The 26,655-nt window shown below is 53.7% G+C and overlaps 2 non-coding genes and 4 pseudogenes across 2 annotated transcripts; all 6 read right to left on the bottom strand.

Moving 5' to 3' along the window:
- Positions 1–1,165: 1,165 nt before the first annotated feature.
- Positions 1,166–1,274, bottom strand: LOC138559021 (5S ribosomal RNA; annotated as a pseudogene).
- A 7,352-nt stretch (positions 1,275–8,626) lies between these two features.
- LOC138559060 (5S ribosomal RNA) lies at positions 8,627–8,735 on the bottom strand (annotated as a pseudogene).
- Positions 8,736–14,459: 5,724 nt separating this feature from the next.
- On the bottom strand, positions 14,460–14,568 carry LOC138559020 (5S ribosomal RNA; annotated as a pseudogene).
- Positions 14,569–19,321: 4,753 nt separating this feature from the next.
- Positions 19,322–19,430, bottom strand: LOC138559019 (5S ribosomal RNA; annotated as a pseudogene).
- A 3,120-nt stretch (positions 19,431–22,550) lies between these two features.
- Positions 22,551–22,669, bottom strand: LOC138558937 (5S ribosomal RNA). Its single transcript, XR_011299055.1, has one exon. It is a non-coding gene; the product is annotated as a 5S ribosomal RNA (ribosomal RNA).
- Positions 22,670–25,784: 3,115 nt separating this feature from the next.
- On the bottom strand, positions 25,785–25,903 carry LOC138558926 (5S ribosomal RNA). Its single transcript, XR_011299044.1, has one exon. It is a non-coding gene; the product is annotated as a 5S ribosomal RNA (ribosomal RNA).
- Positions 25,904–26,655: the final 752 nt, after the last annotated feature.

Below are 26,655 nucleotides of genomic sequence, written 5' to 3'. Positions count from 1 at the left end.
ATTTTCCTGCTGGGGACTCCTCGACTCTTTGGAAGGCAGAGGGCGATGTTGGTTGAGGCCCTTACTTTCTCCGGCTGGTGGCCTACAAGTCCAGGAAAGAAGCAGGCCCAGTAACAGCAGCTGAGGCCCCCAGCCCAGCCACGCCTAGGCAGGCATCAGCGGAAGGCTGACTCTCTACCCCACTGCTGCCCCAAGTTGGTTTGGCAAAAGTTTGCAAAGAAGCTGCCCGTGAATTTACCTCAAGCCACACTAGCACTCATCCAGGCGTCAGTTCCTTGCAAAAATAGAAAGCACCTCTAAAAAAAGAAGAAATAAACACACACACAATTTTCCTGCTGCGGTCTCCTCGACTCCTTAGAAGGCGGAGGGCAACCTTCGCCGCTGGTGGCCTTCACATGCAGGAAAGAAGCACACCCAGGAACAGCAGCTGAGGCTCCCAGCCCAGGCAGGCTTCAGCTGAAGGCCGACTTGGGAAGCACTGAGGCCAGACCCTGGGCTCCTGGGTCCCTCGGCTGAAGGCTCGAGGCCAGACCCCTTGGCTCCTGTGTCCCTTGGCTGAAGGCTCGACCAGGCTCGATCAGGCGAGATATTAGGTAGCATGGGGCCCAGCTGGGACTTCTAGGAAGCTTAGGGTGACGGCCGCTTCTGCCCCATCATCCAGAGGCCTGGCTATGGAGAGGCATGATGTGGCCTCCCTCCCTTCCTGCCTCTTGTAGGCACTTCTCCCCCGTGAGCACTTCCCGCTCCAGGTGTCCCCTTGTCTCCCAGGGTGCACTCTTCCTCTAGAGCCCACATATGCAGATGAGGCCCATCCACTTGCCTCCCCTAGCTGTAGGGGGCCTTGCGCGTCCACTGGAGAGAAAACGGGGAGACGCTGGAGGTGCTTTGCCAGGGACACGAGTGGCCCTTTCTGGCTGCATCCACCCACCCGAGGCGGCAAGCTGCTGCCCTGGCTTCAGTCTCCTGCTGCTGCTGCTGCTGCTCCAAGTTAGTTTGGCGACAACGTGTCCGCCTCTGACGGGGCTCTGCATTGGAGCGAGGGCTGCTGTCTGCCCCTGTGCCTTTTTCACGCGCCGTGTTTGTTAAAATTAAAAGCGGAATGGAGGAAAAATGTAGTTCAAGACGGAGAAGACGAACGCCGCCTATCGGGCACAGAGTAGCAAAATGCCTACAGCACCTGGTATTCCCAGGCGGTCTCCCATCCAAGTACTAACCAGGCCCGACCCTGCTTAGCTTCCGAGATCGGGCGCATTCAGGGTGGTATGGCCGTAGGCGAAGAGTGCGCCGATTCTGAGCCTCTTGTGCTGTGTCGGCTCCTCCGACGTCCACTGCCCTCTTGCAAGGCTGAACGCTGTCCTCTGCAGTGTGCTTCTGCCCTTCTTTTTGCCTCAAGCTCAGGAGCCACAGCTGCCAGCTTGGAAAAGCAACGAGCAGCTCCATGCACCCACTTTTGAAATACCCACTTGCCTACTCATGTTTGCAAAGAAAGTGTCTGTAAATTCAGGCCAAGCCACACTTGCACTCACTCACCCAAGCATCCGTTCCTTACAAAACTTTAAAAAAAAACTCGGAAAGAAAGATGGAAATAAACACACACACAATTTTCCTGCTGGGGGCTCCTCGACGCTTTGGAAGGCAGAGGGTGATGTTGGTTGAGGCCCTTACCATCTCGGGCTGGTGGCCTACAAGTCCAGGAAAGAAGCAGGCCCAGTAACAGCAGCTGAGGCCCCCAGCCCAGCCCAGGCAGGCATCAGCTTAAGGCTGACTCTCTACCCCACTGCTGCCCCAAGTTGGTTTGGCAAAAGTTTGCAAAGAAGCTGCCCGTGAATTTACCTCAAGCCACACTAGCACTCACCCAGGCGTCAGTTCCTTACAAAAATAGAAAGCACCTCTAAAAAAAGAAGAAATAAACACACACACAATTTTCCTGCTGCGGTCTCCTCGACTCTTTGGAAGGCAGAGGGCGATGTTGGTTGAGGCCTTACCTTCTCAGGCTGGCGGCCTACAAGTCCAGGAAAGAAGCAGGCCCAGTAACAGCAACTGAGGCCCCCAGCCCAGCCACGCCTAGGCAGGCATCAGCGGAAGGCAGACTCTCTACCCCAGTGCTGCCCCAAGTTGTTTTGGCAAAAGTTTGCAAAGAAGCTGCCCGTAAATTTACCTCAAGCCACACTAGCACTCACCCAGGCGTCGGTTCCTTACAAAAATAGAAAGCATCTCTAAAAAAGAAGAAATAAACACACACACAATTTTCCTGCTGGGGACTCCTCGACTCTTTGGAAGGCAGAGGGCGATGTTGGTTGAGGCCCTTACTTTCTCCGGCTGGTGGCCTACAAGTCCAGGAAAGAAGCAGGCCCAGTAACAGCAGCTGAGGCCCCCAGCCCAGCCACGCCTAGGCAGGCATCAGCAGAAGGCTGACTCTCTACCCCACTGCTGCCCCAAGTTGGTTTGGCAAAAGTTTGCAAAGAAGATGCCTGTAAATTTAACTCACGCCACACTAGCACTCACCCAGGCGTCAGTTCCTTACAAAAATAGAAAGCACCTCTAAAAAAAGAAGAAATAAACACACACACAATTTTCCTGCTGCGTCTCCTCGACTCTTTGGAAGGCAGAGGGCGATGTTGGTTGAGGCCTTACCTTCTCAGGCTGGCGGCCTACAAGTCCAGGAAAGAAGCAGGCCCAGTAACAGCAACTGAGGCCCCCAGCCCAGCCACGCCTAGGCAGGCATCAGCGGAAGGCTGACTCTCTACCCCAGTGCTGCCCCAAGTTGGTTTGGCAAAAGTTTGCAAAGAAGCTGCCCGTAAATTTACCTCAAGCCACACTAGCACTCACCCAGGCGTCGGTTCCTTACAATAATAGAAAGCATCTCTAAAAAAGAAGAAATAAACACACACACAATTTTCCTGCTGCGGTCTCCTCGACTCTTTGGAAGGCAGAGGGCGATGTTGGTTGAGGCCTTACCTTCTCAGGCTGGCGGCCTACAAGTCCAGGAAAGAAGCAGGCCCAGTAACAGCAACTGAGGCCCCCAGCCCAGCAACGCCTAGGCAGGCATCAGCAGAAGGCTGACTCTCTACCCGACTGCTGCCCCAAGTTGGTTTGGCAAAAGTTTGCAAAGAAGATGCCTGTAAATTTAACTCACGCCACACTAGCACTCACCCAGGCGTCGGTTCCTTACAATAATAGAAAGCATCTCTAAAAAAGAAGAAATAAACACACACACAATTTTCCTGCTGGGGTCTCCTCGACTCTTTGGAAGGCAGAGGGCGATGTTGGTTGAGGCCCTTACTTTCTCCGGCTGGTGGCCTACAAGTCCAGGAAAGAAGCAGGCCCAGTAACAGCAGCTGAGGCCCCCAGCCCAGCCACGCCTAGGCAGGCATCAGCAGAAGGCTGACTCTCTACCCCACTGCTGCCCCAAGTTGGTTTGGCAAAAGTTTGCAAAGAAGATGCCTGTAAATTTAACTCATGCCACACTAGCACTCACCCAGGCGTCAGTTCCTTACAAAAATAGAAAGCACCTCTAAAAAAAGAAGAAATAAACACACACACAATTTTCCTGCTGCGGTCTCCTCGACTCTTTGGAAGGCAGAGGGCGATGTTGGTTGAGGCCTTACCTTCTCAGGCTGGCGGCCTACAAGTCCAGGAAAGAAGCAGGCCCAGTAACAGCAACTGAGGCCCCCAGCCCAGCCACGCCTAGGCAGGCATCAGCGGAAGGCTGACTCTCTACCCCAGTGCTGCCCCAAGTTGGTTTGGCAAAAGTTTGCAAAGAAGCTGCCCGTAAATTTACCTCAAGCCACACTAGCACTCACCCAGGCGTCGGTTCCTTACAAAAATAGAAAGCATCTCTAAAAAAAGAAGAAATAAACACACACAATTTTCCTGCTGGGGTCTCCTCGACTCTTTGGAAGGCAGAGGGCGATGTTGGTTGAGGCCCTTACCTTCTCGGGCTGGTGGCCTACAAGTCCAGGAAAGAAGCAGGCCCAGTAACAGCAGCTGAGGCCCCCAGACCAGCCCAGCCCAGGCAGGCATCAGCTGAAGGCTGACTCTCTACCCCACTGCTGCTCCAAGTTGGTTTGGCAAAAGTTTGCAAAGAAGATGCCTGTAAATTTAGCTCACGCCACACTAGCACTCACCCAGGCGTCGGTTCCTTACAAAAATAGAAAGCATCTCTAAAAAAGAAGAAATAAACACACACACAATTTTCCTGCTGGGGACTCCTCGACTCTTTGGAAGGCAGAGGGCGATGTTGGTTGAGGCCCTTACTTTCTCCGGCTGGTGGCCTACAAGTCCCGGAAAGAAGCAGGCCCAGTAACAGCAGCTGAGGCCCCCAGCCCAGCTACGCCTAGGCAGGCATCAGCAGAAGGCTGACTCTCTACCCCACTGCTGCCCCAAGTTGGTTTGGCAAAAGTTTGCAAAGAAGCTGCCCGTGAATTTACCTCAAGCCACACTAGCACTCACCCAGGCGTCAGTTCCTTGCAAAAATAGAAAGCACCTCTAAAAAAAGAAGAAATAAACACACACACAATTTTCCTGCTGCGGTCTCCTCGACTCTTTGGAAGGCAGAGGGCGATGTTGGTTGAGGCCTTACCTTCTCAGGCTGGCGGCCTACAAGTCCAGGAAAGAAGCAGGCCCAGTAACAGCAACTGAGGCCCCCAGCCCAGCCCAGCCCAGGCAGGCATCAGCGGAAGGCTGACTCTCTACCCCAGTGCTGCTCCAAGTTGGTTTGGCAAAAGTTTGCAAAGAAGCTGCCCGTGAATTTACCTCAAGCCACACTAGCACTCACCCAGGCGTCAGTTCCTTGCAAAAATAGAAAGCACCTCTAAAAAAAGAAGAAATAAACACACACACAATTTTCCTGCTGCGGTCTCCTCGACTCTTTGGAAGGCAGAGGGCGATGTTGGTTGAGGCCTTACCTTCTCAGGCTGGCGGCCTACAAGTCCAGGAAAGAAGCAGGCCCAGTAACAGCAGCTGAGGCCCCCAGCCCAGCCCAGCCCACGCAGGCATCAGCGGAAGGCTGACTCTCTACCCCAGTGCTGGTCCAAGTTGGTTTGGCAAAAGTTTGCAAAGAAGATGCCTGTAAATTTAACTCAAGCCACACTAGCACTCACCCAGGCGTCGGTTCCTTACAATAATAGAAAGCATCTCTAAAAAAGAAGAAATAAACACACACACAATTTTCCTGCTGGGGTCTCCTCGACTCTTTGGAAGGCAGAGGGCGATGTTGGTTGAGGCCCTTACTTTCTCCGGCTGGTGGCCTACAAGTCCAGGAAAGAAGCAGGCCCAGTAACAGCAGCTGAGGCCCCCAGCCCAGCCACGCCTAGGCAGGCATCAGCAGAAGGCTGACTCTCTACCCCACTGCTGCCCCAAGTTGGTTTGGCAAAAGTTTGCAAAGAAGATGCCTGTAAATTTAACTCATGCCACACTAGCACTCACCCAGGCGTCAGTTCCTTACAAAAATAGAAAGCACCTCTAAAAAAAGAAGAAATAAACACACACACAATTTTCCTGCTGCGGTCTCCTCGACTCTTTGGAAGGCAGAGGGCGATGTTGGTTGAGGCCTTACCTTCTCAGGCTGGCGGCCTACAAGTCCAGGAAAGAAGCAGGCCCAGTAACAGCAACTGAGGCCCCCAGCCCAGCCACGCCTAGGCAGGCATCAGCGGAAGGCTGACTCTCTACCCCAGTGCTGCCCCAAGTTGGTTTGGCAAAAGTTTGCAAAGAAGCTGCCCGTAAATTTACCTCAAGCCACACTAGCACTCACCCAGGCGTCGGTTCCTTACAAAAATAGAAAGCATCTCTAAAAAAAGAAGAAATAAACACACACAATTTTCCTGCTGGGGTCTCCTCGACTCTTTGGAAGGCAGAGGGCGATGTTGGTTGAGGCCCTTACCTTCTCGGGCTGGTGGCCTACAAGTCCAGGAAAGAAGCAGGCCCAGTAACAGCAGCTGAGGCCCCCAGACCAGCCCAGCCCAGGCAGGCATCAGCTGAAGGCTGACTCTCTACCCCACTGCTGCTCCAAGTTGGTTTGGCAAAAGTTTGCAAAGAAGATGCCTGTAAATTTAGCTCACGCCACACTAGCACTCACCCAGGCGTCGGTTCCTTACAAAAATAGAAAGCATCTCTAAAAAAGAAGAAATAAACACACACACAATTTTCCTGCTGGGGACTCCTCGACTCTTTGGAAGGCAGAGGGCGATGTTGGTTGAGGCCCTTACTTTCTCCGGCTGGTGGCCTACAAGTCCCGGAAAGAAGCAGGCCCAGTAACAGCAGCTGAGGCCCCCAGCCCAGCCACGCCTAGGCAGGCATCAGCAGAAGGCTGACTCTCTACCCCACTGCTGCCCCAAGTTGGTTTGGCAAAAGTTTGCAAAGAAGCTGCCCGTGAATTTACCTCAAGCCACACTAGCACTCACCCAGGCGTCAGTTCCTTGCAAAAATAGAAAGCACCTCTAAAAAAAGAAGAAATAAACACACACACAATTTTCCTGCTGCGGTCTCCTCGACTCTTTGGAAGGCAGAGGGCGATGTTGGTTGAGGCCTTACCTTCTCAGGCTGGCGGCCTACAAGTCCAGGAAAGAAGCAGGCCCAGTAACAGCAACTGAGGCCCCCAGCCCAGCCCAGCCCAGCCCAGGCAGGCATCAGCGGAAGGCTGACTCTCTACCCCAGTGCTGCTCCAAGTTGGTTTGGCAAAAGTTTGCAAAGAAGCTGCCCGTGAATTTACCTCAAGCCACACTAGCACTCACCCAGGCGTCAGTTCCTTGCAAAAATAGAAAGCACCTCTAAAAAAAGAAGAAATAAACACACACACAATTTTCCTGCTGCGGTCTCCTCGACTCTTTGGAAGGCAGAGGGCGATGTTGGTTGAGGCCTTACCTTCTCAGGCTGGCGGCCTACAAGTCCAGGAAAGAAGCAGGCCCAGTAACAGCAGCTGAGGCCCCCAGCCCAGCCCAGCCCAGGCAGGCATCAGCGGAAGGCTGACTCTCTACCCCAGTGCTGCCCCAAGTTGTTTTGGCAAAAGTTTGCAAAGAAGCTGCCCGTAAATTTACCTCAAGCCACACTAGCACTCACCCAGGCGTCGGTTCCTTACAAAAATAGAAAGCATCTCTAAAAAAGAAGAAATAAACACACACACAATTTTCCTGCTGGGGACTCCTCGACTCTTTGGAAGGCAGAGGGCGATGTTGGTTGAGGCCCTTACTTTCTCCGGCTGGTGGCCTACAAGTCCAGGAAAGAAGCAGGCCCAGTAACAGCAGCTGAGGCCCCCAGCCCAGCCACGCCTAGGCAGGCATCAGCAGAAGGCTGACTCTCTACCCCACTGCTGCCCCAAGTTGGTTTGGCAAAAGTTTGCAAAGAAGATGCCTGTAAATTTAACTCACGCCACACTAGCACTCACCCAGGCGTCAGTTCCTTACAAAAATAGAAAGCACCTCTAAAAAAAGAAGAAATAAACACACACACAATTTTCCTGCTGCGGTCTCCTCGACTCTTTGGAAGGCAGAGGGCGATGTTGGTTGAGGCCTTACCTTCTCAGGCTGGCGGCCTACAAGTCCAGGAAAGAAGCAGGCCCAGTAACAGCAACTGAGGCCCCCAGCCCAGCCCAGCCCAGCCCAGGCAGGCATCAGCGGAAGGCTGACTCTCTACCCCAGTGCTGGTCCAAGTTGGTTTGGCAAAAGTTTGCAAAGAAGATGCCTGTAAATTTAACTCACGCCACACTAGCACTCACCCAGGCGTCGGTTCCTTACAATAATAGAAAGCATCTCTAAAAAAGAAGAAATAAACACACACACAATTTTCCTGCTTCTATCCTCTCGACTCCTTGGAAGGCGGAGGGCAACCTTCGCCGCTGGTGGCCTTCACATGCAGGAAAGAAGCACACCCAGGAACAGCAGCTGAGGCTCCCAGCCCAGGCAGGCTTCAGCTGAAGGCCGACTTGGGAAGCACTGAGGCCAGACCCTGGGCTCCTGGGTCCCTCGGCTGAAGGCTCGAGGCCAGACCCCTTGGCTCCTGTGTCCCTTGGCTGAAGGCTCGACCAGTGCTCGACCAGGCTCGATCAGGCGAGATATTAGGTAGCATGGGGCCCAGCTGGGACTTCTAGGAAGCTTAGGGTGACGGCCGCTTCTGCCCCATCATCCAGAGGCCTGGCTATGGAGAGGCATGATGTGGCCTCCCTCCCTTCCTGCCTCTTGTAGGCACTTCTCCCCCGTGAGCACTTCCCGCTCCAAGTGTCCCCTTGTCTCCCAGGGTGCACTCTTCCTCTAGAGCCCACATATGCAGATGAGGCCCATCCACTTGCCTCCCCTAGCTGTAGGGGGCCTTGCGCGTCCACTGGAGAGAAAACGGGGAGACGCTGGAGGTGCTTTGCCAGGGACACGAGTGGCCCTTTCTGGCTGCATCCACCCACCCGAGGCGGCAAGCTGCTGCCCTGGCTTCAGTCTCCTGCTGCTGCTGCTGCTGCTCCAAGTTAGTTTGGCGACAACGTGTCCGCCTCTGACGGGGCTCTGCATTGGAGCGAGGGCTGCTGTCTGCCCCTGTGCCTTTTTCACGCGCCGTGTTTGTTAAAATTAAAAGCGGAATGGAGGAAAAATGTAGTTCAAGACGGAGAAGACGAACGCCGCCTATCGGGCACAGAGTAGCAAAATGCCTACAGCACCTGGTATTCCCAGGCGGTCTCCCATCCAAGTACTAACCAGGCCCGACCCTGCTTAGCTTCCGAGATCGGGCGCATTCAGGGTGGTAAGGCCGTAGGCGAAGAGTGCGCCGATTCCGAGCCTCTTGTGCTGTGTCGGCTCCTCCGACGTCCACTGCCCTCTTGCAAGGCTGAACGCTGTCCTCTGCAGTGTGCTTCTGCCCTTCTTTTTGCCTCAAGCTCAGGAGCCACAGCTGCCAGCTTGGAAAAGCAACGAGCAGCTCCATGCACCCACTTTTGAAATACCCACTTGCCTACTCATGTTTGCAAAGAAAGTGTCTGTAAATTCAGGCCAAGCCACACTTGCACTCACTCACCCAAGCATCCGTTCCTTACAAAACTGTAAAAAAAAACTCGGAAAGAAAGATGGAAATAAACACACACACAATTTTCCTGCTGGGGGCTCCTCGACGCTTTGGAAGGCAGAGGGTGATGTTGGTTGAGGCCCTTACCATCTCGGGCTGGTGGCCTACAAGTCCAGGAAAGAAGCAGGCCCAGTAACAGCAGCTGAGGCCCCCAGCCCAGCCCAGGCAGGCATCAGCTTAAGGCTGACTCTCTACCCCACTGCTGCCCCAAGTTGGTTTGGCAAAAGTTTGCAAAGAAGCTGCCCGTGAATTTACCTCAAGCCACACTAGCACTCACCCAGGCGTCAGTTCCTTACAAAAATAGAAAGCACCTCTAAAAAAAGAAGAAATAAACACACACACAATTTTCCTGCTGCGGTCTCCTCGACTCTTTGGAAGGCAGAGGGCGATGTTGGTTGAGGCCTTACCTTCTCAGGCTGGCGGCCTACAAGTCCAGGAAAGAAGCAGGCCCAGTAACAGCAACTGAGGCCCCCAGCCCAGCCACGCCTAGGCAGGCATCAGCGGAAGGCTGACTCTCTACCCCAGTGCTGCCCCAAGTTGTTTTGGCAAAAGTTTGCAAAGAAGCTGCCCGTAAATTTACCTCAAGCCACACTAGCACTCACCCAGGCGTCGGTTCCTTACAAAAATAGAAAGCATCTCTAAAAAAGAAGAAATAAACACACACACAATTTTCCTGCTGGGGACTCCTCGACTCTTTGGAAGGCAGAGGGCGATGTTGGTTGAGGCCCTTACTTTCTCCGGCTGGTGGCCTACAAGTCCAGGAAAGAAGCCGGCCCAGTAACAGCAGCTGAGGCCCCCAGCCCAGCCACGCCTAGGCAGGCATCAGCAGAAGGCTGACTCTCTACCCCACTGCTGCCCCAAGTTGGTTTGGCAAAAGTTTGCAAAGAAGATGCCTGTAAATTTAACTCACGCCACACTAGCACTCACCCAGGCGTCAGTTCCTTACAAAAATAGAAAGCACCTCTAAAAAAAGAAGAAATAAACACACACACAATTTTCCTGCTGGGGGCTCCTCGACTCTTTGGAAGGCAGAGGGTGATGTTGGTTGAGGCCCTTACCATCTCGGGCTGGTGACCTACAAGTCCAGGAAAGAAGCAGGCCCAGTAACAGCAGCTGAGGCCCCCAGCCCAGCCCAGCCCAGGCAGGCATCAGCTTAAGGCTGACTCTCTACCCCACTGCTGCCCCAAGTTGGTTTGGCAAAAGTTTGCAAAGAAGCTGCCCGTGAATTTACCTCAAGCCACACTAGCACTCACCCAGGCGTCAGTTCCTTACAAAAATAGAAAGCACCTCTAAAAAAAGAAGAAATAAACACACACACAATTTTCCTGCTGCGGTCTCCTCGACTCTTTGGAAGGCAGAGGGCGATGTTGGTTGAGGCCTTACCTTCTCAGGCTGGCGGCCTACAAGTCCAGGAAAGAAGCAGGCCCAGTAACAGCAACTGAGGCCCCCAGCCCAGCCACGCCTAGGCAGGCATCAGCGGAAGGCTGACTCTCTATCCCAGTGCTGCCCCAAGTTGATTTGGCAAAAGTTTGCAAAGAAGCTGCCCGTAAATTTACCTCAAGCCACACTAGCACTCACCCAGGCGTCGGTTCCTTACAAAAATAGAAAGCATCTCTAAAAAAAGAAGAAATAAACACACACAATTTTCCTGCTGGGGTCTCCTCGACTCTTTGGAAGGCAGAGGGCGATGTTGGTTGAGGCCCTTACCTTCTCGGGCTGGTGGCCTACAAGTCCAGGAAAGAAGCAGGCCCAGTAACAGCAGCTGAGGCCCCCAGACCAGCCCAGCCCAGGCAGGCATCAGCTGAAGGCTGACTCTCTACCCCACTGCTGCTCCAAGTTGGTTTGGCAAAAGTTTGCAAAGAAGATGCCTGTAAATTTAGCTCACGCCACACTAGCACTCACCCAGGCGTCGGTTCCTTACAAAAATAGAAAGCATCTCTAAAAAAGAAGAAATAAACACACACACAATTTTCCTGCTGGGGACTCCTCGACTCTTTGGAAGGCAGAGGGCGATGTTGGTTGAGGCCCTTACTTTCTCCGGCTGGTGGCCTACAAGTCCAGGAAAGAAGCAGGCCCAGTAACAGCAGCTGAGGCCCCCAGCCCAGCCACGCCTAGGCAGGCATCAGCAGAAGGCTGACTCTCTACCCCACTGCTGCCCCAAGTTGGTTTGGCAAAAGTTTGCAAAGAAGATGCCTGTAAATTTAACTCACGCCACACTAGCACTCACCCAGGCGTCAGTTCCTTACAAAAATAGAAAGCACCTCTAAAAAAAGAAGAAATAAACACACACACAATTTTCCTGCTGCGGTCTCCTCGACTCTTTGGAAGGCAGAGGGCGATGTTGGTTGAGGCCTTACCTTCTCAGGCTGGCGGCCTACAAGTCCAGGAAAGAAGCAGGCCCAGTAACAGCAACTGAGGCCCCCAGCCCAGCAACGCCTAGGCAGGCATCAGCAGAAGGCTGACTCTCTACCCGACTGCTGCCCCAAGTTGGTTTGGCAAAAGTTTGCAAAGAAGATGCCTGTAAATTTAACTCACGCCACACTAGCACTCACCCAGGCGTCGGTTCCTTACAATAATAGAAAGCATCTCTAAAAAAGAAGAAATAAACACACACACAATTTTCCTGCTGGGGTCTCCTCGACTCTTTGGAAGGCAGAGGGCGATGTTGGTTGAGGCCCTTACTTTCTCCGGCTGGTGGCCTACAAGTCCAGGAAAGAAGCAGGCCCAGTAACAGCAGCTGAGGCCCCCAGCCCAGCCACGCCTAGGCAGGCATCAGCAGAAGGCTGACTCTCTACCCCACTGCTGCCCCAAGTTGGTTTGGCAAAAGTTTGCAAAGAAGATGCCTGTAAATTTAACTCATGCCACACTAGCACTCACCCAGGCGTCAGTTCCTTACAAAAATAGAAAGCACCTCTAAAAAAAGAAGAAATAAACACACACACAATTTTCCTGCTGCGGTCTCCTCGACTCTTTGGAAGGCAGAGGGCGATGTTGGTTGAGGCCTTACCTTCTCAGGCTGGCGGCCTACAAGTCCAGGAAAGAAGCAGGCCCAGTAACAGCAACTGAGGCCCCCAGCCCAGCCACGCCTAGGCAGGCATCAGCGGAAGGCTGACTCTCTACCCCAGTGCTGCCCCAAGTTGGTTTGGCAAAAGTTTGCAAAGAAGCTGCCCGTAAATTTACCTCAAGCCACACTAGCACTCACCCAGGCGTCGGTTCCTTACAAAAATAGAAAGCATCTCTAAAAAAAGAAGAAATAAACACACACAATTTTCCTGCTGGGGTCTCCTCGACTCTTTGGAAGGCAGAGGGCGATGTTGGTTGAGGCCTTACCTTCTCGGGCTGGTGGCCTACAAGTCCAGGAAAGAAGCAGGCCCAGTAACAGCAGCTGAGGCCCCCAGACCAGCCCAGCCCAGGCAGGCATCAGCTGAAGGCTGACTCTCTACCCCACTGCTGCTCCAAGTTGGTTTGGCAAAAGTTTGCAAAGAAGATGCCTGTAAATTTAGCTCACGCCACACTAGCACTCACCCAGGCGTCGGTTCCTTACAAAAATAGAAAGCATCTCTAAAAAAGAAGAAATAAACACACACACAATTTTCCTGCTGGGGACTCCTCGACTCTTTGGAAGGCAGAGGGCGATGTTGGTTGAGGCCCTTACTTTCTCCGGCTGGTGGCCTACAAGTCCCGGAAAGAAGCAGGCCCAGTAACAGCAGCTGAGGCCCCCAGCCCAGCCACGCCTAGGCAGGCATCAGCAGAAGGCTGACTCTCTACCCCACTGCTGCCCCAAGTTGGTTTGGCAAAAGTTTGCAAAGAAGCTGCCCGTGAATTTACCTCAAGCCACACTAGCACTCACCCAGGCGTCAGTTCCTTGCAAAAATAGAAAGCACCTCTAAAAAAAGAAGAAATAAACACACACACAATTTTCCTGCTGCGGTCTCCTCGACTCTTTGGAAGGCAGAGGGCGATGTTGGTTGAGGCCTTACCTTCTCAGGCTGGCGGCCTACAAGTCCAGGAAAGAAGCAGGCCCAGTAACAGCAACTGAGGCCCCCAGCCCAGCCCAGCCCAGCCCAGGCAGGCATCAGCGGAAGGCTGACTCTCTACCCCAGTGCTGCTCCAAGTTGGTTTGGCAAAAGTTTGCAAAGAAGCTGCCCGTGAATTTACCTCAAGCCACACTAGCACTCACCCAGGCGTCAGTTCCTTGCAAAAATAGAAAGCACCTCTAAAAAAAGAAGAAATAAACACACACACAATTTTCCTGCTGCGGTCTCCTCGACTCTTTGGAAGGCAGAGGGCGATGTTGGTTGAGGCCTTACCTTCTCAGGCTGGCGGCCTACAAGTCCAGGAAAGAAGCAGGCCCAGTAACAGCAGCTGAGGCCCCCAGCCCAGCCCAGCCCAGGCAGGCATCAGCGGAAGGCTGACTCTCTACCCCAGTGCTGGTCCAAGTTGGTTTGGCAAAAGTTTGCAAAGAAGATGCCTGTAAATTTAACTCACGCCACACTAGCACTCACCCAGGCGTCGGTTCCTTACAATAATAGAAAGCATCTCTAAAAAATAAGAAATAAACACACACACAATTTTCCTGCTTCTATCCCCTCGACTCCTTAGAAGGCGGAGGGCAACCTTCGCCGCTGGTGGCCTTCACATGCAGGAAAGAAGCACACCCAGGAACAGCAGCTGAGGCTCCCAGCCCAGGCAGGCTTCAGCTGAAGGCCGACTTGGGAAGCACTGAGGCCAGACCCTGGGCTCCTGGGTCCCTCGGCTGAAGGCTCGAGGCCAGACCCCTTGGCTTCTGTGCCCCTTGGCTGAAGGCTCGACCAGTGCTCGACCAGGCTCGATCAGGCGAGATATTAGGTAGCATGGGGCCCAGCTGGGACTTCTAGGAAGCTTAGGGTGACGGCCGCTTCTGCCCCATCATCCAGAGGCCTGGCTATGGAGAGGCATGATGTGGCCTCCCTCCCTTCCTGCCTCTTGTAGGCACTTCTTCCCCGTGAGCACTTCCCGCTCCAAGTGTCCCCTTGTCTCCCAGGGTGCACTCTTCCTCTAGAGCCCACATATGCAGATGAGGCCCATCCACTTGCCTCCCCTAGCTGTAGGGGGCCTTGCGCGTCCACTGGAGAGAAAACGGGGAGACGCTGGAGGTGCTTTGCCAGGGACACGAGTGGCCCTTTCTGGCTGCATCCACCCACCCGAGGCGGCAAGCTGCTGCCCTGGCTTCAGTCTCCTGCTGCTGCTGCTGCTGCTCCAAGTTAGTTTGGCGACAACGTGTCCGCCTCTGACGGGGCTCTGCATTGGAGCGAGGGCTGCTGTCTGCCCCTGTGCCTTTTTCACGCGCCGTGTTTGTTAAAATTAAAAGCGGAATGGAGGAAAAATGTAGTTCAAGACGGAGAAGACGAACGCCGCCTATCGGGCACAGAGTAGCAAAATGCCTACAGCACCTGGTATTCCCAGGCGGTCTCCCATCCAAGTACTAACCAGGCCCGACCCTGCTTAGCTTCCGAGATCGGGCGCATTCAGGGTGGTATGGCCGTAGGCGAAGAGTGCGCCGATTCCGAGCCTCTTTTGCTGTGTCGGCTCCTCCGACGTCCACTGCCCTCTTGCAAGGCAGAACGCTGTCCTCTGCAGTGTGCTTCTGCCCTTCTTTTTGCCTCAAGCTCAGGAGCCACAGCTGCCAGCTTGGAAAAGCAACGAGCAGCTCCATGCACCCACTTTTGAAATACCCACTTGCCTACTCATGTTTGCAAAGAAAGTGTCTGTAAATTCAGGCCAAGCCACACTTGCACTCACTCACCCAAGCATCCGTTCCTTACAAAACTTTAAAAAAAAACTCGGAAAGAAAGATGGAAATAAACACACACACAATTTTCCTGCTGGGGCTCCTCGACGCTTTGGAAGGCAGAGGGTGATGTTGGTTGAGGCCCTTACCATCTCGGGCTGGTGGCCTACAAGTCCAGGAAAGAAGCAGGCCCAGTAACAGCAGCTGAGGCCCCCAGCCCAGCCCAGGCAGGCATCAGCTTAAGGCTGACTCTCTACCCCACTGCTGCCCCAAGTTGGTTTGGCAAAAGTTTGCAAAGAAGCTGCCCGTGAATTTACCTCAAGCCACACTAGCACTCACCCAGGCGTCAGTTCCTTACAAAAATAGAAAGCACCTCTAAAAAAAGAAGAAATAAACACACACACAATTTTCCTGCTGCGGTCTCCTCGACTCTTTGGAAGGCAGAGGGCGATGTTGGTTGAGGCCTTACCTTCTCAGGCTGGCGGCCTACAAGTCCAGGAAAGAAGCAGGCCCAGTAACAGCAACTGAGGCCCCCAGCCCAGCCACGCCTAGGCAGGCATCAGCGGAAGGCTGACTCTCTACCCCAGTGCTGCCCCAAGTTGTTTTGGCAAAAGTTTGCAAAGAAGCTGCCCGTAAATTTACCTCAAGCCACACTAGCACTCACCCAGGCGTCGGTTCCTTACAAAAATAGAAAGCATCTCTAAAAAAGAAGAAATAAACACACACACAATTTTCCTGCTGGGGACTCCTCGACTCTTTGGAAGGCAGAGGGCGATGTTGGTTGAGGCCCTTACTTTCTCCGGCTGGTGGCCTACAAGTCCAGGAAAGAAGCAGGCCCAGTAACAGCAGCTGAGGCCCCCAGCCCAGCCACGCCTAGGCAGGCATCAGCAGAAGGCTGACTCTCTACCCCACTGCTGCCCCAAGTTGGTTTGGCAAAAGTTTGCAAAGAAGATGCCTGTAAATTTAACTCACGCCACACTAGCACTCACCCAGGCGTCAGTTCCTTACAAAAATAGAAAGCACCTCTAAAAAAAGAAGAAATAAACACACACACAATTTTCCTGCTGCGTCTCCTCGACTCTTTGGAAGGCAGAGGGCGATGTTGGTTGAGGCCTTACCTTCTCAGGCTGGCGGCCTACAAGTCCAGGAAAGAAGCAGGCCCAGTAACAGCAACTGAGGCCCCCAGCCCAGCCACGCCTAGGCAGGCATCAGCGGAAGGCTGACTCTCTACCCCAGTGCTGCCCCAAGTTGGTTTGGCAAAAGTTTGCAAAGAAGCTGCCCGTAAATTTACCTCAAGCCACACTAGCACTCACCCAGGCGTCGGTTCCTTACAATAATAGAAAGCATCTCTAAAAAAGAAGAAATAAACACACACACAATTTTCCTGCTGCGGTCTCCTCGACTCTTTGGAAGGCAGAGGGCGATGTTGGTTGAGGCCTTACCTTCTCAGGCTGGCGGCCTACAAGTCCAGGAAAGAAGCAGGCCCAGTAACAGCAACTGAGGCCCCCAGCCCAGCAACGCCTAGGCAGGCATCAGCAGAAGGCTGACTCTCTACCCGACTGCTGCCCCAAGTTGGTTTGGCAAAAGTTTGCAAAGAAGATGCCTGTAAATTTAACTCACGCCACACTAGCACTCACCCAGGCGTCGGTTCCTTACAATAATAGAAAGCATCTCTAAAAAAGAAGAAATAAACACACACACAATTTTCCTGCTGGGGTCTCCTCGACTCTTTGGAAGGCAGAGGGCGATGTTGGTTGAGGCCCTTACTTTCTCCGGCTGGTGGCCTACAAGTCCAGGAAAGAAGCAGGCCCAGTAACAGCAGCTGAGGCCCCCAGCCCAGCCACGCCTAGGCAGGCATCAGCAGAAGGCTGACTCTCTACCCCACTGCTGCCCCAAGTTGGTTTGGCAAAAGTTTGCAAAGAAGATGCCTGTAAATTTAACTCATGCCACACTAGCACTCACCCAGGCGTCAGTTCCTTACAAAAATAGAAAGCACCTCTAAAAAAAGAAGAAATAAACACACACACAATTTTCCTGCTGCGGTCTCCTCGACTCTTTGGAAGGCAGAGGGCGATGTTGGTTGAGGCCTTACCTTCTCAGGCTGGCGGCCTACAAGTCCAGGAAAGAAGCAGGCCCAGTAACAGCAACTGAGGCCCCCAGCCCAGCCACGCCTAGGCAGGCATCAGCGGAAGGCTGACTCTCTACCCCAGTGCTGCCCCAAGTTGGTTTGGCAAAAGTTTGCAAAGAAGCTGCCCGTAAATTTACCTCAAGCCACACTAGCACTCACCCAGGCGTCGGTTCCTTACAAAAATAGAAAGCATCTCTAAAAAAAGAAGAAATAAACACACACAATTTTCCTGCTGGGGTCTCCTCGACTCTTTGGAAGGCAGAGGGCGATGTTGGTTGAGGCCCTTACCTTCTCGGGCTGGTGGCCTACAAGTCCAGGAAAGAAGCAGGCCCAGTAACAGCAGCTGAGGCCCCCAGACCAGCCCAGCCCAGGCAGGCATCAGCTGAAGGCTGACTCTCTACCCCACTGCTGCTCCAAGTTGGTTTGGCAAAAGTTTGCAAAGAAGATGCCTGTAAATTTAGCTCACGCCACACTAGCACTCACCCAGGCGTCGGTTCCTTACAAAAATAGAAAGCATCTCTAAAAAAGAAGAAATAAACACACACACAATTTTCCTGCTGGGGACTCCTCGACTCTTTGGAAGGCAGAGGGCGATGTTGGTTGAGGCCCTTACTTTCTCCGGCCGGTGGCCTACAAGTCCCGGAAAGAAGCAGGCCCAGTAACAGCAGCTGAGGCCCCCAGCCCAGCCACGCCTAGGCAGGCATCAGCAGAAGGCTGACTCTCTACCCCACTGCTGCCCCAAGTTGGTTTGGCAAAAGTTTGCAAAGAAGCTGCCCGTGAATTTACCTCAAGCCACACTAGCACTTACCCAGGCGTCAGTTCCTTGCAAAAATAGAAAGCACCTCTAAAAAAAGAAGAAATAAACACACACACAATTTTCCTGCTGCGGTCTCCTCGACTCTTTGGAAGGCAGAGGGCGATGTTGGTTGAGGCCTTACCTTCTCAGGCTGGCGGCCTACAAGTCCAGGAAAGAAGCAGGCCCAGTAACAGCAACTGAGGCCCCCAGCCCAGCCCAGCCCAGCCCAGGCAGGCATCAGCGGAAGGCTGACTCTCTACCCCAGTGCTGCTCCAAGTTGGTTTGGCAAAAGTTTGCAAAGAAGCTGCCCGTGAATTTACCTCAAGCCACACTAGCACTCACCCAGGCGTCAGTTCCTTGCAAAAATAGAAAGCACCTCTAAAAAAAGAAGAAATAAACACACACACAATTTTCCTGCTGCGGTCTCCTCGACTCTTTGGAAGGCAGAGGGCGATGTTGGTTGAGGCCTTACCTTCTCAGGCTGGCGGCCTACAAGTCCAGGAAAGAAGCAGGCCCAGTAACAGCAGCTGAGGCCCCCAGCCCAGCCCAGCCCAGGCAGGCATCAGCGGAAGGCTGACTCTCTACCCCAGTGCTGGTCCAAGTTGGTTTGGCAAAAGTTTGCAAAGAAGATGCCTGTAAATTTAACTCAAGCCACACTAGCACTCACCCAGGCGTCGGTTCCTTACAATAATAGAAAGCATCTCTAAAAAAGAAGAAATAAACACACACACAATTTTCCTGCTTCTATCCCCTCGACTCCTTAGAAGGCGGAGGGCAACCTTCGCCGCTGGTGGCCTTCACATGCAGGAAAGAAGCACACCCAGGAACAGCAGCTGAGGCTCCCAGCCCAGGCAGGCTTCAGCTGAAGGCCGACTTGGGAAGCACTGAGGCCAGACCCTGGGCTCCTGGGTCCCTCGGCTGAAGGCTCGAGGCCAGACCCCTTGGCTTCTGTGTCCCTTGGCTGAAGGCTCGACCAGTGCTCGACCAGGCTCGATCAGGCGAGATATTAGGTAGCATGGGGCCCAGCTGGGACTTCTAGGAAGCTTAGGGTGACGGCCGCTTCTGCCCCATCATCCAGAGGCCTGGCTATGGAGAGGCATGATGTGGCCTCCCTCCCTTCCTGCCTCTTGTAGGCACTTCTCCCCCGTGAGCACTTCCCGCTCCAAGTGTCCCCTTGTCTCCCAGGGTGCACTCTTCCTCTAGAGCCCACATATGCAGATGAGGCCCATCCACTTGCCTCCCCTAGCTGTAGGGGGCCTTGCGCGTCCACTGGAGAGAAAACGGGGAGACGCTGGAGGTGCTTTGCCAGGGACACGAGTGGCCCTTTCTGGCTGCATCCACCCACCCGAGGCGGCAAGCTGCTGCCCTGGCTTCAGTCTCCTGCTGCTGCTGCTGCTGCTGCTGCTCCAAGTTAGTTTGGCGACAACGTGTCCGCCTCTGACGGGGCTCTGCATTGGAGCGAGGGCTGCTGTCTGCCCCTGTGCCTTTTTCACGCGCCGTGTTTGTTAAAATTAAAAGCGGAATGGAGGAAAAATGTAGTTCAAGACGGAGAAGACGAACCCCGCCTATCGGGCACAGAGTAGCAAAATGCCTACAGCACCTGGTATTCCCAGGCGGTCTCCCATCCAAGTACTAACCAGGCCCGACCCTGCTTAGCTTCCGAGATCGGGCGCATTCAGGGTGGTATGGCCGTAGGCGAAGAGTGCGCCGATTCCGAGCCTCTTGTGCTGTGTCGGCTCCTCCGACGTCCACTGCCCTCTTGCAAGGCTGAACGCTGTCCTCTGCAGTGTGCTTCTGCCCTTCTTTTTGCCTCAAGCTCAGGAGCCACAGCTGCCAGCTTGGAAAAGCAACGAGCAGCTCCATGCACCCACTTTTGAAATACCCACTTGCCTACTCATGTTTGCAAAGAAAGTGTCTGTAAATTCAGGCCAAGCCACACTTGCACTCACTCACCCAAGCATCCGTTCCTTACAAAACTTTAAAAAAAAACTCGGAAAGAAAGATGGAAATAAACACACACACAATTTTCCTGCTGGGGGCTCCTCGACGCTTTGGAAGGCAGAGGGTGATGTTGGTTGAGGCCCTTACCATCTCGGGCTGGTGGCCTACAAGTCCAGGAAAGAAGCAGGCCCAGTAACAGCAGCTGAGGCCCCCAGCCCAGCCCAGGCAGGCATCAGCTTAAGGCTGACTCTCTACCCCACTGCTGCCCCAAGTTGGTTTGGCAAAAGTTTGCAAAGAAGCTGCCCGTGAATTTACCTCAAGCCACACTAGCACTCACCCAGGCGTCAGTTCCTTACAAAAATAGAAAGCACCTCTAAAAAAAGAAGAAATAAACACACACACAATTTTCCTGCTGCGGTCTCCTCGACTCTTTGGAAGGCAGAGGGCGATGTTGGTTGAGGCCTTACCTTCTCAGGCTGGCGGCCTACAAGTCCAGGAAAGAAGCAGGCCCAGTAACAGCAACTGAGGCCCCCAGCCCAGCCACGCCTAGGCAGGCATCAGCGGAAGGCTGACTCTCTACCCCAGTGCTGCCCCAAGTTGGTTTGGCAAAAGTTTGCAAAGAAGCTGCCCGTAAATTTACCTCAAGCCACACTAGCACTCACCCAGGCGTCGGTTCCTTACAAAAATAGAAAGCATCTCTAAAAAAGAAGAAATAAACACACATACAATTTTCCTGCTGGGGACTCCTCGACTCTTTGGAAGGCAGAGGGCGATGTTGGTTGAGGCCCTTACTTTCTCCGGCTGGTGGCCTACAAGTCCAGGAAAGAAGCAGGCCCAGTAACAGCAGCTGAGGCCCCCAGCCCAGCCACGCCTAGGCAGGCATCAGCAGAAGGCTGACTCTCTACCCCACTGCTGCCCCAAGTTGGTTTGGCAAAAGTTTGCAAAGAAGATGCCTGTAAATTTAACTCACGCCACACTAGCACTCACCCAGGCGTCAGTTCCTTACAAAAATAGAAAGCACCTCTAAAAAAAGAAGAAATAAACACACACACAATTTTCCTGCTGCGTCTCCTCGACTCTTTGGAAGGCAGAGGGCGATGTTGGTTGAGGCCTTACCTTCTCAGGCTGGCGGCCTACAAGTCCAGGAAAGAAGCAGGCCCAGTAACAGCAACTGAGGCCCCCAGCCCAGCCACGCCTAGGCAGGCATCAGCGGAAGGCTGACTCTCTACCCCAGTGCTGCCCCAAGTTGGTTTGGCAAAAGTTTGCAAAGAAGCTGCCCGTAAATTTACCTCAAGCCACACTAGCACTCACCCAGGCGTCGGTTCCTTGCAAAAATAGAAAGCATCTCTAAAAAAAGAAGAAATACACACACACAATTTTCCTGCTGGGGACACCTCGACTCTTTGGAAGGCAGAGGGCGATGTTGGTTGAGGCCCTTACCTTCTCGGGCTGGTGGCCTACAAGTCCAGGAAAGAAGCAGGCCCAGTAACAGCAGCTGAGGCCCCCAGACCAGCCCAGCCCAGGCAGGCATCAGCTGAAGGCTGACTCTCTACCCCACTGCTGCTCCAAGTTGGTTTGGCAAAAGTTTGCAAAGAAGATGCCTGTAAATTTAGCTCACGCCACACTAGCACTCACCCAGGCGTCGTTTCCTTACAAAAATAGAAAGCATCTCTAAAAAAGAAGAAATAAACACACACACAATTTTCCTGCTGGGGACTCCTCGACTCTTTGGAAGGCAGAGGGCGATGTTGGTTGAGGCCCTTACTTTCTCCGGCTGGTGGCCTACAAGTCCAGGAAAGAAGCAGGCCCAGTAACAGCAGCTGAGGCCCCCAGCCCAGCCACGCCTAGGCAGGCATCAGCAGAAGGCTGACTCTCTACCCCACTGCTGCCCCAAGTTGGTTTGGCAAAAGTTTGCAAAGAAGCTGCCCGTGAATTTACCTCAAGCCACACTAGCACTCATCCAGGCGTCAGTTCCTTGCAAAAATAGAAAGCACCTCTAAAAAAAGAAGAAATAAACACACACACAATTTTCCTGCTGCGGTCTCCTCAACTCCTTAGAAGGCGGAGGGCAACCTTCGCCGCTGGTGGCCTTCACATGCAGGAAAGAAGCACACCCAGGAACAGCAGCTGAGGCTCCCAGCCCAGGCAGGCTTCAGCTGAAGGCCGACTTGGGAAGCACTGAGGCCAGACCCTGGGCTCCTGGGTCCCTCGGCTGAAGGCTCGAGGCCAGACCCCTTGGCTCCTGTGTCCCTTGGCTGAAGGCTCGACCAGTGCTCGACCAGGCTCGATCAGGCGAGATATTAGGTAGCATGGGGCCCAGCTGGGACTTCTAGGAAGCTTAGGGTGACGGCCGCTTCTGCCCCATCATCCAGAGGCCTGGCTATGGAGAGGCATGATGTGGCCTCCCTCCCTTCCTGCCTCTTGTAGGCACTTCTCCCCCGTGAGCACTTCCCGCTCCAGGTGTCCCCTTGTCTCCCAGGGTGCACTCTTCCTCTAGAGCCCACATATGCAGATGAGGCCCATCCACTTGCCTCCCCTAGCTGTAGGGGGCCTTGCGCGTCCACTGGAGAGAAAACGGGGAGACGCTGGAGGTGCTTTGCCAGGGACACGAGTGGCCCTTTCTGGCTGCATCCACCCACCCGAGGCGGCAAGCTGCTGCCCTGGCTTCAGTCTCCTGCTGCTGCTGCTGCTGCTCCAAGTTAGTTTGGCGACAACGTGTCCGCCTCTGACGGGGCTCTGCATTGGAGCGAGGGCTGCTGTCTGCCCCTGTGCCTTTTTCACGCGCCGTGTTTGTTAAAATTAAAAGCGGAATGGAGGAAAAATGTAGTTCAAGACGGAGAAGACGAACGCCGCCTATCGGGCACAGAGTAGCAAAATGCCTACAGCACCTGGTATTCCCAGGCGGTCTCCCATCCAAGTACTAACCAGGCCCGACCCTGCTTAGCTTCCGAGATCGGACGAGATCGGGCGCATTCAGGGTGGTATGGCCGTAGGCGAAGAGTGCGCCGATTCCGAGCCTCTTGTGCTGTGTCGGCTCCTCCGACGTCCACTGCCCTCTTGCAAGGCTGAACGCTGTCCTCTGCAGTGTGCTTCTGCCCTTCTTTTTGCCTCAAGCTCAGGAGCCACAGCTGCCAGCTTGGAAAAGCAACGAGCAGCTCCATGCACCCACTTTTGAAATACCCACTTGCCTACTCATGTTTGCAAAGAAAGTGTCTGTAAATTCAGGCCAAGCCACACTTGCACTCACTCACCCAAGCATCCGTTCCTTACAAAACTTTAAAAAAAAACTCGGAAAGAAAGATGGAAATAAACACACACACAATTTTCCTGCTGGGGGCTCCTCGACGCTTTGGAAGGCAGAGGGTGATGTTGGTTGAGGCCCTTACCATATCGGGCTGGTGGCCTACAAGTCCAGGAAAGAAGCAGGCCCAGTAACAGCAGCTGAGGCCCCCAGCCCAGCCCAGCCCAGGCAGGCATCAGCTTAAGGCTGACTCTCTACCCCACTGCTGCCCCAAGTTGGTTTGGCAAAAGTTTGCAAAGAAGCTGCCCGTGAATTTACCTCAAGCCACACTAGCACTCACCCAGGCGTCAGTTCCTTACAAAAATAGAAAGCACCTCTAAAAAAAGAAGAAATAAACACACACACAATTTTCCTGCTGCGGTCTCCTCGACTCTTTGGAAGGCAGAGGGCGATGTTGGTTGAGGCCTTACCTTCTCAGGCTGGCGGCCTACAAGTCCAGGAAAGAAGCAGGCCCAGTAACAGCAACTGAGGCCCCCAGCCCAGCCACGCCTAGGCAGGCATCAGCGGAAGGCTGACTCTCTACCCCAGTGCTGCCCCAAGTTGTTTTGGCAAAAGTTTGCAAAGAAGCTGCCCGTAAATTTACCTCAAGCCACACTAGCACTCACCCAGGCGTCGGTTCCTTACAAAAATAGAAAGCATCTCTAAAAAAGAAGAAATAAACACACACACAATTTTCCTGCTGGGGACTCCTCGACTCTTTGGAAGGCAGAGGGCGATGTTGGTTGAGGCCCTTACTTTCTCCGGCTGGTGGCCTACAAGTCCAGGAAAGAAGCATGCCCAGTAACAGCAGCTGAGGCCCCCAGACCAGCCCAGCCCAGGCAGCCATCAGCTGAAGGCTGACTCTCTACCCCAGTGCTGGTCCAAGTTGGTTTGGCAAAATTTTGCAAAGAAGATGCCTGTAAATGTAACTCACGCCACACTAGCACTCACCCAGGCGTCGGTTCCTTACAAAAATAGAAAGCACCTCTAAAAAAAGAAGAAATAAACACACACACAATTTTCCTGCTGCGGTCTCCTCGACTCTTTGGAAGGCAGAGGGCGATGTTGGTTGAAGCCCTTACCTTCTCTGGCTGGCGGCCTACAAGACCAGGAAAGAAGCAGGCCCAGTAACAGCAGCTGAGGCCCCCAGCCCAGCCACGCCTAGGCAGGCATCAGCGGAAGGCTGACTCTCTACCCCAGTGCTGCTCCAAGTTGGTTTGGCAAAAGTTTGCAAAGAAGCTGCCCGTAAATTCACCTCAAGCCACACTAGCACTCACCCAGTCGTCAGTTCCTTACAAAAATAGAAAGAATCTCTAAAAAAGAAGAAATAAACACACACACAATTTTCCTGCTTCTATTCCCTCGACTCTTTGGAAGGCAGAGGGCGATGTTGGTTGAGACCTTACCTTCTCGGGCTGGCGGCCTACAAGTCCAGGAAAGAAGCAGGCCCAGTAACAGCAGCTGAGGCCCCCAGCCCAGCCCAGCCCAGGCAGCCATCAGCTGAAGGCTGACTCTCTACCCCAGTGCTGGTCCAAGTTGGTTTGGCAAAATTTTGCAAAGAAGATGCCTGTAAATGTAACTCACGCCACACTAGCACTCACCCAGGCGTCGGTTCCTTACAAAAATAGAAAGCACCTCTAAAAAAAGAAGAAATAAACACACACACAATTTTCCTGCTGCGGTCTCCTCGACTCTTTGGAAGGCAGAGGGCGATGTTGGTTGAAGCCCTTACCTTCTCTGGCTGGCGGCCTACAAGACCAGGAAAGAAGCAGGCCCAGTAACAGCAGCTGAGGCCCCCAGCCCAGCCACGCCTAGGCAGGCATCAGCGGAAGGCTGACTCTCTACCCCAGTGCTGCTCCAAGTTGGTTTGGCAAAAGTTTGCAAAGAAGCTGCCCGTAAATTCACCTCAAGCCACACTAGCACTCACCCAGGCGTCAGTTCCTTACAAAAATAGAAAGAATCTCTAAAAAAGAAGAAATAAACACACACACAATTTTCCTGCTTCTATCCCCTCGACTCCTTGGAAGGCGGAGGGCAACCTTCGCCGCTGGTGGCCTTCACATGCAGGAAAGAAGCACACCCAGGAACAGCAGCTGAGGCTCCCAGCCCAGGCAGCCTTCAGCTGAAGGCCGACTTGGGAAGCACTGAGGCCAGACCCTGGGCTCCTGGGTCCCTCGGTTGAAGGCTCGAGGCCAGACCCCTTGGCTCCTGTGTCCCTTGGCTGAAGGCTCGACCAGTGCTCGACCAGGCTCGATCAGGCGAGATATTAGGTAGCATGGGGCCCAGCTGGGACTTCTAGGAAGCTTAGGGTGACGGCCGCTTCTGCCCCATCATCCAGAGGCCTGGCTATGGAGAGGCATGATGTGGCCTCCCTCCCTTCCTGCCTCTTGTAGGCACTTCTCCCCCGTGAGCACTTCCCGCTCCAAGTGTCCCCTTGTCTCCCAGGGTGCACTCTTCCTCTAGAGCCCACATATGCAGATGAGGCCCATCCACTTGCCTCCCCTAGCTGTAGGGGGCCTTGCGCGTCCACTGGAGAGAAAACGGGGAGACGCTGGAGGTGCTTTGCCAGGGACACGAGTGGCCCTTTCTGGCTGCATCCACCCACCCGAGGCGGCGAGCTGCTGCCCTGGCTTCAGTCTCCTGCTGCTCCAAGTTAGTTTGGCGACAACGTGTCCGCCTCTGACGGGGCTCTGCATTGGAGCGAGGGCTGCTGTCTGCCCCTGTGCCTTTTTCACGCGCCGTGTTTGTTAAAATTAAAAGCGGAATGGAGGAAAAATGTAGTTCAAGACGGGGAAGACGAACGCCGCCTATCGGGCACAGAGTAGCAAAATGCCTACAGCACCTGGTATTCCCAGGCGGTCTCCCATCCAAGTACTAACCAGGCCCGACCCTGCTTAGCTTCCGAGATCGGACGAGATCGGGCGCATTCAGGGTGGTATGGCCGTAGGCGAAGAGTGCGCCGATTCCGAGCCTCTTGTGCTGTGTCGGCTCCTCCGACGTCCACTGCCCTCTTGCAAGGCTGAACGCTGTCCTCTGCAGTGTGCTTCTGCCCTTCTTTTTGCCTCAAGCTCAGGAGCCACAGCTGCCAGCTTGGAAAAGCAACGAGCGGCTCCATGCACCCACTTTTGAAATACCCACTTGCCTACTCATGTTTGCAAAGAAAGTGTCTGTAAATTCAGGCCAAGCCACACTTGCACTCACTCACCCAAGCATCCGTTCCTTACAAAACTTTAAAAAAAAACTCGGAAAGAAAGATGGAAATAAACACACACACAATTTTCCTGCTGGGGTCTCCTCGACTCTTTGGAAGGCAGAGGGCGATGTTGGTTGAGGCCTTACCTTCTCGGGCTGGCGGCCTACAAGTCCAGGAAAGAAGCAGGCCCAGTAACAGCAGCTGAGGCCCCCAGCCCAGCCCAGCCCAGGCAGGCATCAGCTTAAGGCTGACTCTCTACCCCACTGCTGCCCCAAATTGGTTTGGCAAAAGTTTGCAAAGAAGATGCCTGTAAATTTAACTCACGCCACACTAGCACTCACCCAGGCGTCGGTTCCTTACAAAAATAGAAAGCACCTCTAAAAAAGAAGAAATAAACACACACACAATTTTCCTGCTGGGGTCTCCTCGACTCTTTGAAAGGCAGAGGGCGATGTTGGTTGAGGCCCTTACCTTCTCCGGCTGGTGGCCTACAAGTCCAGGAAAGAAG

This window comes from Ambystoma mexicanum, unplaced genomic scaffold, assembly GCF_040938575.1.
Source record: "Ambystoma mexicanum isolate Mex_15411 unplaced genomic scaffold, UKY_AmexF1_1 Mex_scaf34, whole genome shotgun sequence".
In the NCBI taxonomy this organism is placed as follows: domain Eukaryota; kingdom Metazoa; phylum Chordata; class Amphibia; order Caudata; family Ambystomatidae; genus Ambystoma; species Ambystoma mexicanum.
This window is presented reverse-complemented; position numbering and strand designations above follow the sequence as displayed.